The sequence below is a fragment of the Pecten maximus genome, chromosome 18, assembly GCF_902652985.1.
Source record: "Pecten maximus chromosome 18, xPecMax1.1, whole genome shotgun sequence".
Classification (NCBI taxonomy): domain Eukaryota; kingdom Metazoa; phylum Mollusca; class Bivalvia; order Pectinida; family Pectinidae; genus Pecten; species Pecten maximus.
In genome coordinates this window covers 7,307,731-7,320,583 of record NC_047032.1, presented here as the reverse complement: position 1 = coordinate 7,320,583, position 12,853 = coordinate 7,307,731, and the positions used below count along the sequence as shown (strand labels likewise).

General features: G+C 35.5%; 1 protein-coding gene across 1 annotated transcript in view; it reads left to right on the top strand.

Moving 5' to 3' along the window:
• The first annotated feature begins 3,798 nt into the window (after nt 1–3,798).
• The window catches only part of LOC117316399 (rho GTPase-activating protein 18-like), a 56,585-nt gene continuing 47,530 nt past the window's right edge, over nt 3,799–12,853 (top strand). Inside the window, exon 1 of the mRNA XM_033870945.1 lies at nt 3,799–3,988. The gene's annotated coding sequence lies outside the window, so the exon portion shown is untranslated. The remainder of the gene's footprint in view (nt 3,989–12,853) is intronic.

Sequence of the window (12,853 nt, the reverse complement as noted above, 5' to 3'; positions counted from 1 at the left end):
ACATTAAGGTGAGGCCTCTAATAAACCTCTCCGATATTGTTGGCTTTGATCAAATATTCTTTGTTTTATCAGATACAAAATACTTTTATGGTTATAAGAATAGTAATTTGTCATCTGCGAATCCGAAAGAGAAAAACAAACTGTTTGACATAATTGACCCAGTTAATTTTGGTTTGTTTTTGTTTAACGTCCTATTAACAGCCAGGGTCATTTAAGGACGTGCCAGGTTTTGGAGGTGGGGGAAAGCCGGAGTACCCGGAGAAAAACCACCGGCCTACGGTCAGTACCTGGCAACTGCCCCACGTAGGTTTCGAACTCGCAACCCAGTGGTGGAGGGCTAGTGATAAAGTGTCGGTACACCTTAACCACTCGGCCACCGCGGCCCCTAATTAACCCAGTTAAAGCAATAACCAATATGGCTACGTCTTCAAAATGAGTATGCAGTTTTTATAATACAATTTTTTGAATCCATTATTCTTAACAAGTACCTTATCATTCTAAATCTTCTTATATATTCTGAAGGCAATCGACCTGATTCAAAACACATCATTGCATGACAAGTTAAGTCAACTTCTTAACTTTTAACATTTTCTTACAAAAGTGCAAATGTACTTTCTCAATATCTAAACCTTTTGTAGATCCCCAAACTTCACATGTATAATGTAATATACTACAAACGTAAGTGTCAGATAAATTAAATAACGTTGTACAATTTAGGCTCAAGTTAGAACAGCTTGAAAAAAGAGCAAACATACCCTTATATTACATTCCTAATGTGGTTTGCTGATATGAACATACCAAGTGAAAACAACAAACATATGACCATGAATACACTATGAAAACCGTATGAAAACATTGTCTCTCGTGCAAATCACCTGCAAAATTAATAAAAAAAAGACAGGAAAATGCGGAACGAGATTAAAACAATGGCGTGGTGCATAGGCGGGATCTCCCGGCTGTTCTAATAATTTGGCGTTTCGTCGTATACATGACAAATTTTTCTTTTTAATAAAATTTCTCGTTTTCTCGATATAATTTTTTTAAATCAAGGTTATGTAAATATATGAATTGAATAGATTTTTTTAATTTTCATTGCGGCTATGAATGCCAGTAGCTAGCTACATATCCTCCGAGGCGCGCTAGGTTATGTAGCTAGCTACTGGTATTCATAGCCGCAATGAAAATTTAAAAAAAAGATCACTTGAAATGTTTTTCTTCCAATATTCTGATACCTACAGACTTGATGATTGGCACATCTATAGCATGAATGACTGGCTACAAAAGGTATGCAAATGTTTGACCTTGACCATCGATTTTTATGGTCAAGGACACGCTTCAAAATCAAATGACCGGTTGGGAAGGGAAACGAAGAGAAAACGAAGAGAAAACGTAGCTAAAACGTACAAAAGCGTTCGTCAGAATGATAACATGTCTACGATCATTTTCTGGTTGGAAATCCCGTGTTTTGATCTTGATCAAATCTAGTTACTTAGATGATATTACTAACCTGTAAAATATTCTTTTGTCCCTGGAAATGACGCGACAGGTGGCGTTACTGGTCAAGATGAAGTATGTGATTGGTCAATGTAGCGGTAAATGCAAAATGCAGATATGCAGTTAAAAACGGAACAAAGTTAAGATTGAATGCAAGCTAAATAAGTGGATGTATCTTTTCAAATGACACATTAATAAAATTATATTCCTGATTGAAATGCAGTCGTATTCAGGCGCGTATCATCCCAAAACGTCGTGTTACGGTAACGCGACTTAAATACAAGGTTGATCTCAGGTTTTTGGTCTTGATTTCTTTCTTTTACAGCCCTTCCCACAGGAAAGTATTGCTTTGCCCAATGGACTACGGTTATGTACGTATGGTTATTGAACACATATTCGGACATTATGTAAACGTGTTCCAAGCGTGCAAAATAAAGTAAAGTCAACACAAATTATCATTCTAAATGCTGTACAAGGCTCGTCGTTTCAAGAAAACAGGACAACGTAACTATTCGAGCCCTCGACAGGATTGATCAGGCTACCAGGAAACTGAATATGTATGTATGTGTGGGATGGATGTATGTTTATCAGAATATGTATACAGGTATAGGAGTATGTATGGTTTGTATGTATTTATCCTTGTAGTTAAATTGATGATGATGATGAATATGATGGTGATGATTAGGATGATGATGATGATGATGATGATGATGATGATGATGATGATGATATCATGATGAGATTATGATGATGATGAAGTTTATTATGATGATGACTGATGATGATGATGAGATTATGATGATAATGATTAGTAGGATGATTAGTATGATTATGATGATGATGATGAGATTATGATGATGATGATGACTATGATGATGAGGATGATTATGACGTTTATGATGATGATGATGGTGATGCATGAGTATGTTGATGATGATGATGATTAGTATGATGATGATATTATGAAGATGATTTTAATGTTTAAGTAGGATGATGAGATTATGATGATGAAAAATATATGTTATGATGACGGTGAAGATGATATTATGATTATGATGATAGCAAACCATACATATTGGAATCGATGTGTGTTTGTGTGTGTGATTCTTATGTATTTATGTATTAAAAATGTCTTTAAAAATAAAAAAAAAAACTATAAAAAAAAATTTCGGACATCGTTAAATGACGGACTTAAATTGTCCAAACACTTAACTGTATATCATAATACGGTACTCATTCACCCCTCATTTCATTTCTCTGCATACACATACAAAATAACTTGGCTACGCGCATGGTATTATCACCAAAATGATTCAAACCGATATCACTTTATCTGTGCTGAAACACATTAGTTCGTTCATTTATTTCACCAGGAGTTTTATATTATAAACACCAGCATTTAAACTATGCCGTTAATCTTTTTTAAAGATATTTCTTGTATGAAATGTATTATATATAATATATCTATAGCATATCAGATTTTTAACGTGTCTATTTAACATCAAATTCGACTGATGGCTCCATTGTAACCACCTAGCTTAGCCATAAGTGATCTGCGTCTTTTCTCTCATCGCGGCATTAATCATAGTAAATTCCATTGCAAAATACGATACTTAAAAAATATTGGATGGATGGATGGATGGATGAATGAAATGTGTCTTTGGTGCAAAATATTAATATTGTCAAGTGTATATTTTACGCCCCCAGACTGTCCCGTGCAAATACCAGTTGTACATATATATCACGAAATAAATTATAATATGATTGTATATTTTTATCCAAGAAATCACGGATCAGGGTTTAGGCTTTACAACGAGTGAATCACATTTCGTGATAGTAAATTATTGATGTAGAATATATTAATGTAGACTAAAAAAAGGTCGAATTCATCAAATCGGTTGCCGTATTGAAATAGGACCCGGAAAGTATTGTTATCAAAGAGAAATCCAACAAGTAGCATCCATATTAATGATTTTTCCTGGCAAACGAACCATGATTTTATACTGATCGATATTGTCACACTATGTATCATATTTCCGCTAAATATATTATCAATTATAAAATGCTGACCTGTCAGTTATTCGAGAAGGAATATCAAATTTGACTGGCGATATAATTTGTAAGATTTCACTGTCCACACATTTCTTTTTCAGGAAATATCTATTAAACGCGTACTTTCTATTAAGAATGATGAAATTGACTTCAACTCGGTAGCAGTGGAGCTTTTGATGCATAGATATACGAACAGGCGTTAACGCATGCGTAATCCGAACAGGAAGTTATAAAGGTAAATTCTGACTGGACACAGGTGAACTTAGACGTTTATAGACCTGCCTTACGAGTTAATGTTTATATAACAAGTCGGCCGCATGTGCTAGTTCAGTGGAGTGAGTCTTAACACCCGAATTCGTTAGTGACAATTCTGTGTTAACTTGTTAATATCTTTCAAAGGATAGTACACCGGTACCGGATAGGCTGCTTCAATCGCCTCAAGGTAAGTGTAGTTTACATCACTACAGTACGTCTAAAACAGGTGTGCTGTGAAGCTCTCTCACCTGTGTAACTGCTTGCCCTAATTACACGGGACATGCTTGGTAATCGATAGACATATATCGGAACTAACACAAAAGCTGGTCCAGCAACTGACATTATTTTGTCATTCTTGTGTACTAGCGCATAGCTGTTTAGTGTTTACAATCCCTATACATGTATGTACATTTGTATGACATTTGTAGTGTATGTTTTATGACATTTGTAGTGTGTATGTTTTATGACGTTTGTAGAGTGTATTTTTATGATATTTGGATTGAATGTTTTATGACATTTGTATGTTTTATGACATTTGTAGTGTATGTTTTATGACATTTGTTGTGCGTTTTATGACATTTGTAGAGTATATGTTTTATGACATTTGTAGTATGTATGTTTTATGACATTTGTAGTATGTATGTTTTATGACATTTGTAAAGTGTATGTTTATGACATTTGTCATGTGTGTGTTTTATGACATTTGTAATGTGTATGTTTTATGACATTTGTAATGTGTATGTTTTGTGACATTTGTAGTGTGTTTTATGACATTTGTAGTGTGTATGTTTTATGACATCTGTAGAGTGTATGTTTTATGACATTTGTAGTATGTATGTTTTTGAAATTTGTAATGTTTTATGACATTTGTAGTGTGTGTTTTATGACATTTGTAGAGTGTGTGTTTTGTGACATTTGTAGTTTTGTATGTTTTATGACTTTTGTAGTATGTATGTTTTATGACATTTGTAGTGTATGTTTTCATGACATTTGTAAAGTGTATGTTACGTTATATGACGCTGTTAGTATGTTTTATGACATTTGTAGTGTATGTTTTATGACATTTGTAAAGTGTATGTTTTATGACATTTGTAGTATGTATGTTTTTAGCTCACCTGGACCGAAGGTCCGGTGAGCTTATGCCATGGCGCAGCGTCCGTCGTCCGTCCGTCCGTCGTCCGTCGTCTGTCGTCCGTCCGTCCGTCCGTCCGTCCGTCAACATTTGCTTCAAATCGCTACTAGTCATAAAGTTCTTATTGGATTTTTACCAAATTTGGCCAGAAACATCCTTGGCAGAATGGGAAAAGATTTTGCATAAATGGTGACTCTGACCCCTGAGGGGCCAAAGGGGTGGGGCCCAATAGGGGAAATAGAGGTAATTCCTTTAAATCGCTACTAGTCATAAAGTTATGAATGGATTTGAACCCAATTTGGTCAGAAACATCCTTGGGGGAAGGGGAACAGATTTTGCATAAATGGTGATTCTGACCCCCGAGGGGCCAAAGGGGTGGGGCCAAATATGGGAAATAGAGGTAATTCCTATAAATCTCTACTAGTTATAAAGTTATGAATGGATTTGAACCCAATTTATTCAGAAACATCCTTGGGGGAAGGGGAACAGATTTTGCATAAATGGTGATTCTGACCCCCGAGGGGCCAAAGGGGTGGGGCCAAATATGGGAAATAGAGGTAATTCCTCTAAATCTCTACTTGTCATAAAGTTATGAATGGATTTGAACCCAATTTGGTCAGAAACATCCTTGGGGGAAGGGGAAAAGTTTTTGCATAAATGGTGGCTCTGACCCCCGAGGGGCCAAAGGGGCGGGGCCCAATAGGGGAAATTAAGGTAATTCCTTTAAATCGCTACTTGTCATAAAGTTATGAATGGATTTCAACCCAATTTGGTCAGAAACATCCTTGGGGGAAGGGGAAGAGATTTTGCATAAATGGTAGCTCTGACCCCCGAGGGGCCAAAGGGGCGGGGCCCAATAGGGGAAATTAAGGTAATTCCTTTAAATCGCTACTTGTCATAAAGTTATGAATGGATTTGAACCCAATTTGGTCAGAGATATCTTTGGGGGAAGGGGAACAGATTTTGCATAAATGGTGGCTCTGACCCCAAAGGGACTAAAGGGGCGGGGCCAAATATGGGAAATAGAGGTAATTCCTCTAAATCACTACTAGTCATAAAGTTATGAATGGATTTGAACCCAACTTGGTCAGAAACATCCTTGGGGGAAGGGGAAAAGATTTTGCATAAATGGTGGCTCTGACCCCCCAGGGGCAAAAGGGGCGGGGCCCAATAGCGGAAATAAAGGTAATTCCTTTAAATCACTGCTAGTCATAAAGTTATGAATGGATTTGAACCAAATTTTGTCAGAAATATCCTTGGAAAAGGGGAACAGATTTTGCATAAATGGTGGCTCTGACCCCCAAGGGGCCAAAGGGGCGGGGCCCAATAGGGGTAATAGAGGTAATTCCTTTAAATCACTACTAGTCATAAAGTTATGAATGGATTTCAACCCAATTTGGTCAGAAACATCCTTGGGGAAAGGGGAACAGATTTTGCATAAATGGTGATTCTGACCCCCGAGGGGCCAAAGGGGCGTTGCCAAATATGGGAAATAGAGGTAATTCCTCTAAATCTCTACTAGTCATAAAGTTGTGAAGGGATTTGAACCCAATTTGGTCAGAAACATCCTTGGGGGAAGGGGAACAGATTTTGCATAAATGGTGGCTCTGACCCTAAAGGGGCCAAAAGGGAGGGGCCCAGTTGGGGAAATAGAGGTAATTCCTTTGAATCGCTACTAGCCATCAAGTTATGAATGGATTTGAACTCAATTTGGTCAGAAACAGGGGAACAGATTTTGCATAAATGGTGACTCTGACCCCCGAATGGCCAAAGGGGCGGGCCCAATAGGTGAAATAGAGGTAATTCCTTTAAATCGCTACTAGTCATAAAGTGATGAATGCATGTTCTATAAGCAATTCTTGAGGTCTTTCAGACCTTAGAGAGTCTGGACTTCATTAATCTTTAAAGCAGTTGGGATTCCCACACTATAACCATATATAGCATTGTTAGAATTTTACAAATAAAACAATTTGAATATGAACATTATTTCAACATTTGGTCTAATCCAACCAGGTGAGCGATACAGGCCCCATGGGCCTCTTGTTGAAATGTGTAGTGTATGTTTTATGACATTTGTAGTGTGTGTTTTATGACATTTGTAGAGTGTATGTTTTGTGACATTTGTAGTGTGTATGTTTTATGGCATTTGTAGTATGTATGTTTTATGACATTTGTAAAGTGTATGTTACGTTATATGACGTTGTTAGTATGTTTTATGACATTTGTTGTGCGTTTTATGACATTTGTAGTGTGTTTTATGACATTTGTAGAGTGTATGTTTTGTGACATTTGTAGTGTATGTTTTATGACATTAATTTTGTAAAGTGTATGTTACGTTATATGACGTTGTTAGTATGTTTTATGACATTTGTAGTGTATGTTTTATGACATTTGTTGTGTGTTTTATGGCATTTGTTGTGTATGTTTTGTGACATTTGTAGTGTGTATGTTTTATGACGTTGTTAGTGTGTATGTTTTATGACATTTGTAAAGTGTATGTTACGTTATATGACGTTGTTAGTATGTTTTATGACATTTGTAGTGTATGTTTTATGACATTTGTTGTGTGTTTTATGGCATTTGTTGTGTATGTTTTGTGACATTTGTAGTGTGTATGTTTTATGACGTTGTTAGTGTGTATGTTTTATGACATTTGTAGTTTGTATGTTTTATGACATTTGTAGAGTGTATGTTTTATGACGTTGTTAGTGTGTATGTTTTATGACATTTGTAGTTTGTATGTTTTATGACATTTGTAGTTTGTATGTTTTATGACATTTGTAGTATGTATGTTTTATGACATTTGTAAAGTGTATGTTACGTTATATGATGTTGTTAGTATGTTTTATGACATTTGTAGTGTATGTTTTATGACATTTGTAGGGTTATGTTTTATGACATTTGTAAAGTGTATGTTTTATGACATTGGTAGTGTGTGTGTTTTATGACATTGGTAGTGTGTGTGTTTTATGACATTTGTAGTGTATGTTTTATGACATTTGTAAAGTGTATGTTACGTTATATGACGTTGTTAGTATGTTTTATGACATTTGTAGTGTGTGTTTTATGACATTTGTAGGGTTATGTTTTATGACATTTGTTGTGTGTATTGACATGATATTTATCTTTCCATTTTTTAGAGATTACCAACAAAAAATTTTAAAGTGTGTTTTTTAAAAATAGAAATAGAAAAAAATATCTTTTACATGAAGTACTTCAATTGACGCTTTAGTAATTCATATATTAATAATCAAATCCTGAAAAGTTGATCACTTAAAAATACAATTATAATAATGTAGTAAATATTTATTATATTTATTAATCCAATATTGAATGAAAATTCTACATATGATTTGTACTGAAATAAACATTTTATAGCAGATACCCGGATAGATTTATCTGTAACTGGAAATACAGGTAGTGTATATTCATTCAGCATTAAGCTGTTAATGTCTACATTACAAATCCACCTGATAAATTCTGTAGTGTCGACTAGCCGGAGTTTCCTCTGTCCCTGACACCATGTTAGTTAGGTGTCAGGGCCAGAGGAAACTCGGGCTATGTCGACATGTCTGTTGCAGTTCAATAAAACTCTAACAGATGTTTTCGTCCTTAGAAAAAGTTAGTATTGTCCCTGGGTTGGTACGAGGATTAGTACGGTAACTGCTATAAATAGCCTGTCAATAGATAGGTATCCAAGATTCAAAGCGTTATATCAGAGATAGGTATATATAGGTAGATGAAATCTGACACAAACATTTAACACCCCAACCCAAAATTCTCCAGTACTTCGTGATATTTATATTTATATACCTGTGAAGAGATAACGTAGCTATATTTAGGAGGATAAGTAGGTAAAGTGACCTTTGACCTCACGTATAAGATATTACATGTGGTAAACCGCTTAGAAGGATTTTATGATGATATAATGCGATAATAATCTGTGTTTATATATATAAGTTGTAATGAGAAAGTCAGAGAATTAATTTATACCATATATAACTGATATATTAAGTATATATACATTATATATGTATGTTACGATATTTGGGTCTGAATTTATCCTTACAGAGCATCTGATGATCTTATTATCATCATTGCTCTTTGTCAAGTGTCTCCTTGCAATTTCTATATTTTTTTTATATTTTGATTTTGAATTATAATTTTATTGTTATGTCTGTATATTTTGTTGTTATTTATTAGACCTCATTCCCAATGCTGGAGAAACAGATACAACCTAAGTTTGTTCCCCATTTTCAGGTTTTATACTTTTGCTGCACAAATATCAGTATCCCAATTTCCATGTAATGGTAATTAATTTCTCAAAATGGTAAGAAAAAAACACTATCCAAATTTGGAATGCAGGAGCAATAAATAGACAAAGAATCATTTTCTATCTCTGTAATTAAAACTGGTTTTTGAAATGAGTCAAGTGATGTACAAAGATATTTTTGGCAAATGCTATTGACATCTTGGCCTTGGCAAAGAATGCTCATATTACCAACAGAAACTTAAATTGGGTGGATCGGTTGCATACATGTCTCAGATCATTGTAACCTTATGATGAGAGACGAAAAAAAAATATATATATGTATCATACACACTATAATAGGAGTTATTCAGTTTCTTGTTTTATTTGAAAAATTATCATGAAATATAAAATCAAACTTAATTTATGTATCCCAAATATGAATAACAATTGTAATCAGTATAATAGAATATTACTTTCTCACATACTACACACATGAAGCATTATTATCCCATGACTGCCTGGGATGCAATTAATGGAATCTTTCAGCCCCTTTGGGGTAAGACGAGGCAAGGGGATCTCACCAATGGGGAATATTCTAAAGTTTCCGAGCAGGAGGCTCGCCAAATGCTTAAGTATTTTGTTGAGATCCCTAATGCATTCAAAAGGGGATGAATGATTATGTATCAGATATTGTAGTTTGTCAATGCAAGGTAATTGTACATATATAGAGGATATCTAACAGTGTTTTCAGTAATACCAAATATATTTCACGAGTGGGGCTAATATTTTGATATTTTTCACGAGTGCGCAGCACGAGTGAAAAATATCTAAATATTAGCCACACGAGTGAAATATATTTGGTATTACTGAAGACACTGTTAGATATTCTGTTTATTACATTTTTTTATCAACGAGAAACCTACCCCGTATGCTAACTAGGCCTAATGTAAACAAAAAAAAGTAGTTTCCCCTGTCCAGGTGCTGACATATATGTCGGGCTTTCTGATTGGTCAATTATTTTGGTATTTTCTAATCATTAATTTGATTGGTCAAATCAGCAAAAGTGATATTTTTCACTAGTGAAAAATATCACTTTTATAGAATGAATAATTTTTGATATTTCACTGGTAAAAATGTAATAAATGACGTTATTAAATTGTCAACGTGATGCCAGTGTATGGCTACATGTGACATCATGGTATTGTTGCCATGACAATCAATAGTTGAAAGCATGCAAAAAGTACATGAATCTTATCTCAACCCTAGGGTGGGGATTAATAGAATCTTTCACCCCCTTGGGAGTGAGACAGGGGAATCTCAACCCCAGGGGAAGATTCTTAAGTTGCCAAACACAAGGCTTGCCTACAGGGGGTAGGTGCGGACCTACGTCACAAAAAAATAATTGCCAGATAAAACAAAAATAGCCTCAACTGAGTATGCCCTGTCCCACGACTATAAGGATATGTAGTCGTGCCCGACAGGTCATACTCGACAGAGGGACCAGGATATGTAGTCAAGGGACGGGTCATACTCGGGAGAGGGACGAGGATATGTAGTCAAGTGACGGGTCATACTCGACAGAGGGACAAGGGTATGTAGTCAAGTGACGGGTCATACTCAACAGAGGGACGAGGATATGTAGTCAAGTGACGGGTCATACTCGACAGAGGGACAAGGATATGTAGTCAAGGGACGGGTAATACTCGGGAGAGGGACGAGGATATGTAGTCAAGGGACGGGTCATACTCGACAGAGGGACAAGGATATGTAGTTGTGGGAGTCAGGTCATACTCGACAGAGGGACAAGGATATGTAGTCGTGGGACAGGTAATACTCGGGAGAGGGACGAGGATATGTAGTCAAGGGACGGGTCATACTCGACAGAGGGACAAGGATATGTAGTTGTGGGAGTCAGGTCATACTCGACAGAGGGACAAGGATATGTAGTCGTGGGACGGGTCATACTCGGGAGAGGGACAAGGATATGTAGTCGTGGGATGGGCAAATTTTTTATCTGACAACTATTTTTTTGTGATATAGGCCCGCACCTACTCCCTGTGTAGACAACATGCAGGCTCCATTCTCATTTAAATATAGTGTGAAGACTGATAATTATAGTCTGGCATGCCCTCACACAGTGAATTCTGACACCTAGAACTAATGCACGTATGTTGTTGAATTAATTGTCATTGTTCCTGTACATAATATATCGATCAAAGATGGGGATATTTTCAAACAAGGATTTTCAAGCTGGATGGCAAAAAATATTTCATGTTTGAAGGTTTATTTGATATTTTCCCACTATTTTATTCTGTGGATGACAACGTTTAAAGCCTCTATATGTTTTCATAACTCATAAATTGTGACAAAATTACACAAAAATAAAAATGATAGAATTTATACCCCAATGAGGATACAGTGTGAGAAATGATACCGTAGTTTTTCATAACTGCAATTAGAACAAGGAAATTACTCGCTGATTACGATGAATCTCAAATGTGGTGCTCCACTCTCTATATGTAAATGGGGACATGGAAAGTGTGTCACACTCGCATGGCAGACTGCACGATGATCAAAGCCACACATCAGGGCCGAGTTGTTCAAAAGCTGATTAGCTTAGTCACTTGATAAGTGAAAATCTCATTTCTCCTTTACTTCAAAACCTGAGTGTGTGTGTCCCTGAAAAAGGCAGGTAGGAAAAGACTGAGGAGAATTATAGCTTTATAAAAAAATTTTGAAGTTAGTTTTACCAGAAATAATTTTATCAGGATTTTAAATTGTTGATAAACTGTGATTAGCTAAATCACGTTTTGAACAACTAGGCCCAGGGCCCAGTTGTCCAGTTTAACAATCAAAATCCTGATAAAATCATTTCTAGTAAAACTAACTTGACAAAATTTTATGAAACTATAACACTTGTCTGTCTACAGGTCTCCTACTACCTAGCTATTTTAAGGGATATACATACACAGATTTTGAAGTAAAAGAGAAATGGAAGTTTCACTAATCAAGTGATTAAGCTAATCACTTTTTGAACAACTAGGCCCTGGCAGAAATCCAAAGTCGTTAAGATGTACTGGTTAACATTGCTGCTGCAAAGGCAAAGAAAAAGAATTGGCAAAATGATAACATCCGATCTACGACTTAACAGAACTAGTCAGCGTGAGTTTGTCAGACAAAAATAAAAATTTGAGTTTAACGTTTAAATTAAGCCACCATGAATTGGCAGTGAAACCTCTTGGCATTTGATACACAAACATATGCCTTTCTGTTTATCATCTAGGAATAATTAATTGTCCAGTGTTTGTACGGAGCATATGCGGCTTTTCTGATTGGTTGAGATTTTTTTTTATACCTCTTTGAAAAAAATCTGAAAATGGCGCAAAATATGTGATGTCACAATACGGCCATTGACAAATTTGTATTGATTTGTGAAAAAGAATCCCTTATAAGATCAGTTCAATTGTACATAAAACATGTTTTAATTTTGAAAATCAGCTTCAAAAATTAGTTATAAGCGTTGATGTCAATTATGTTTAGTTTCATATAGGGGTATGGATAAAAATTGTTTGCAAAATTGTGTAAGGATCAGCTACGCGGGATTCATACAGTTTGCAAACCATTTTTTTTCACACCCCAATGAAACTAAAAAAAATGACATCAATGCT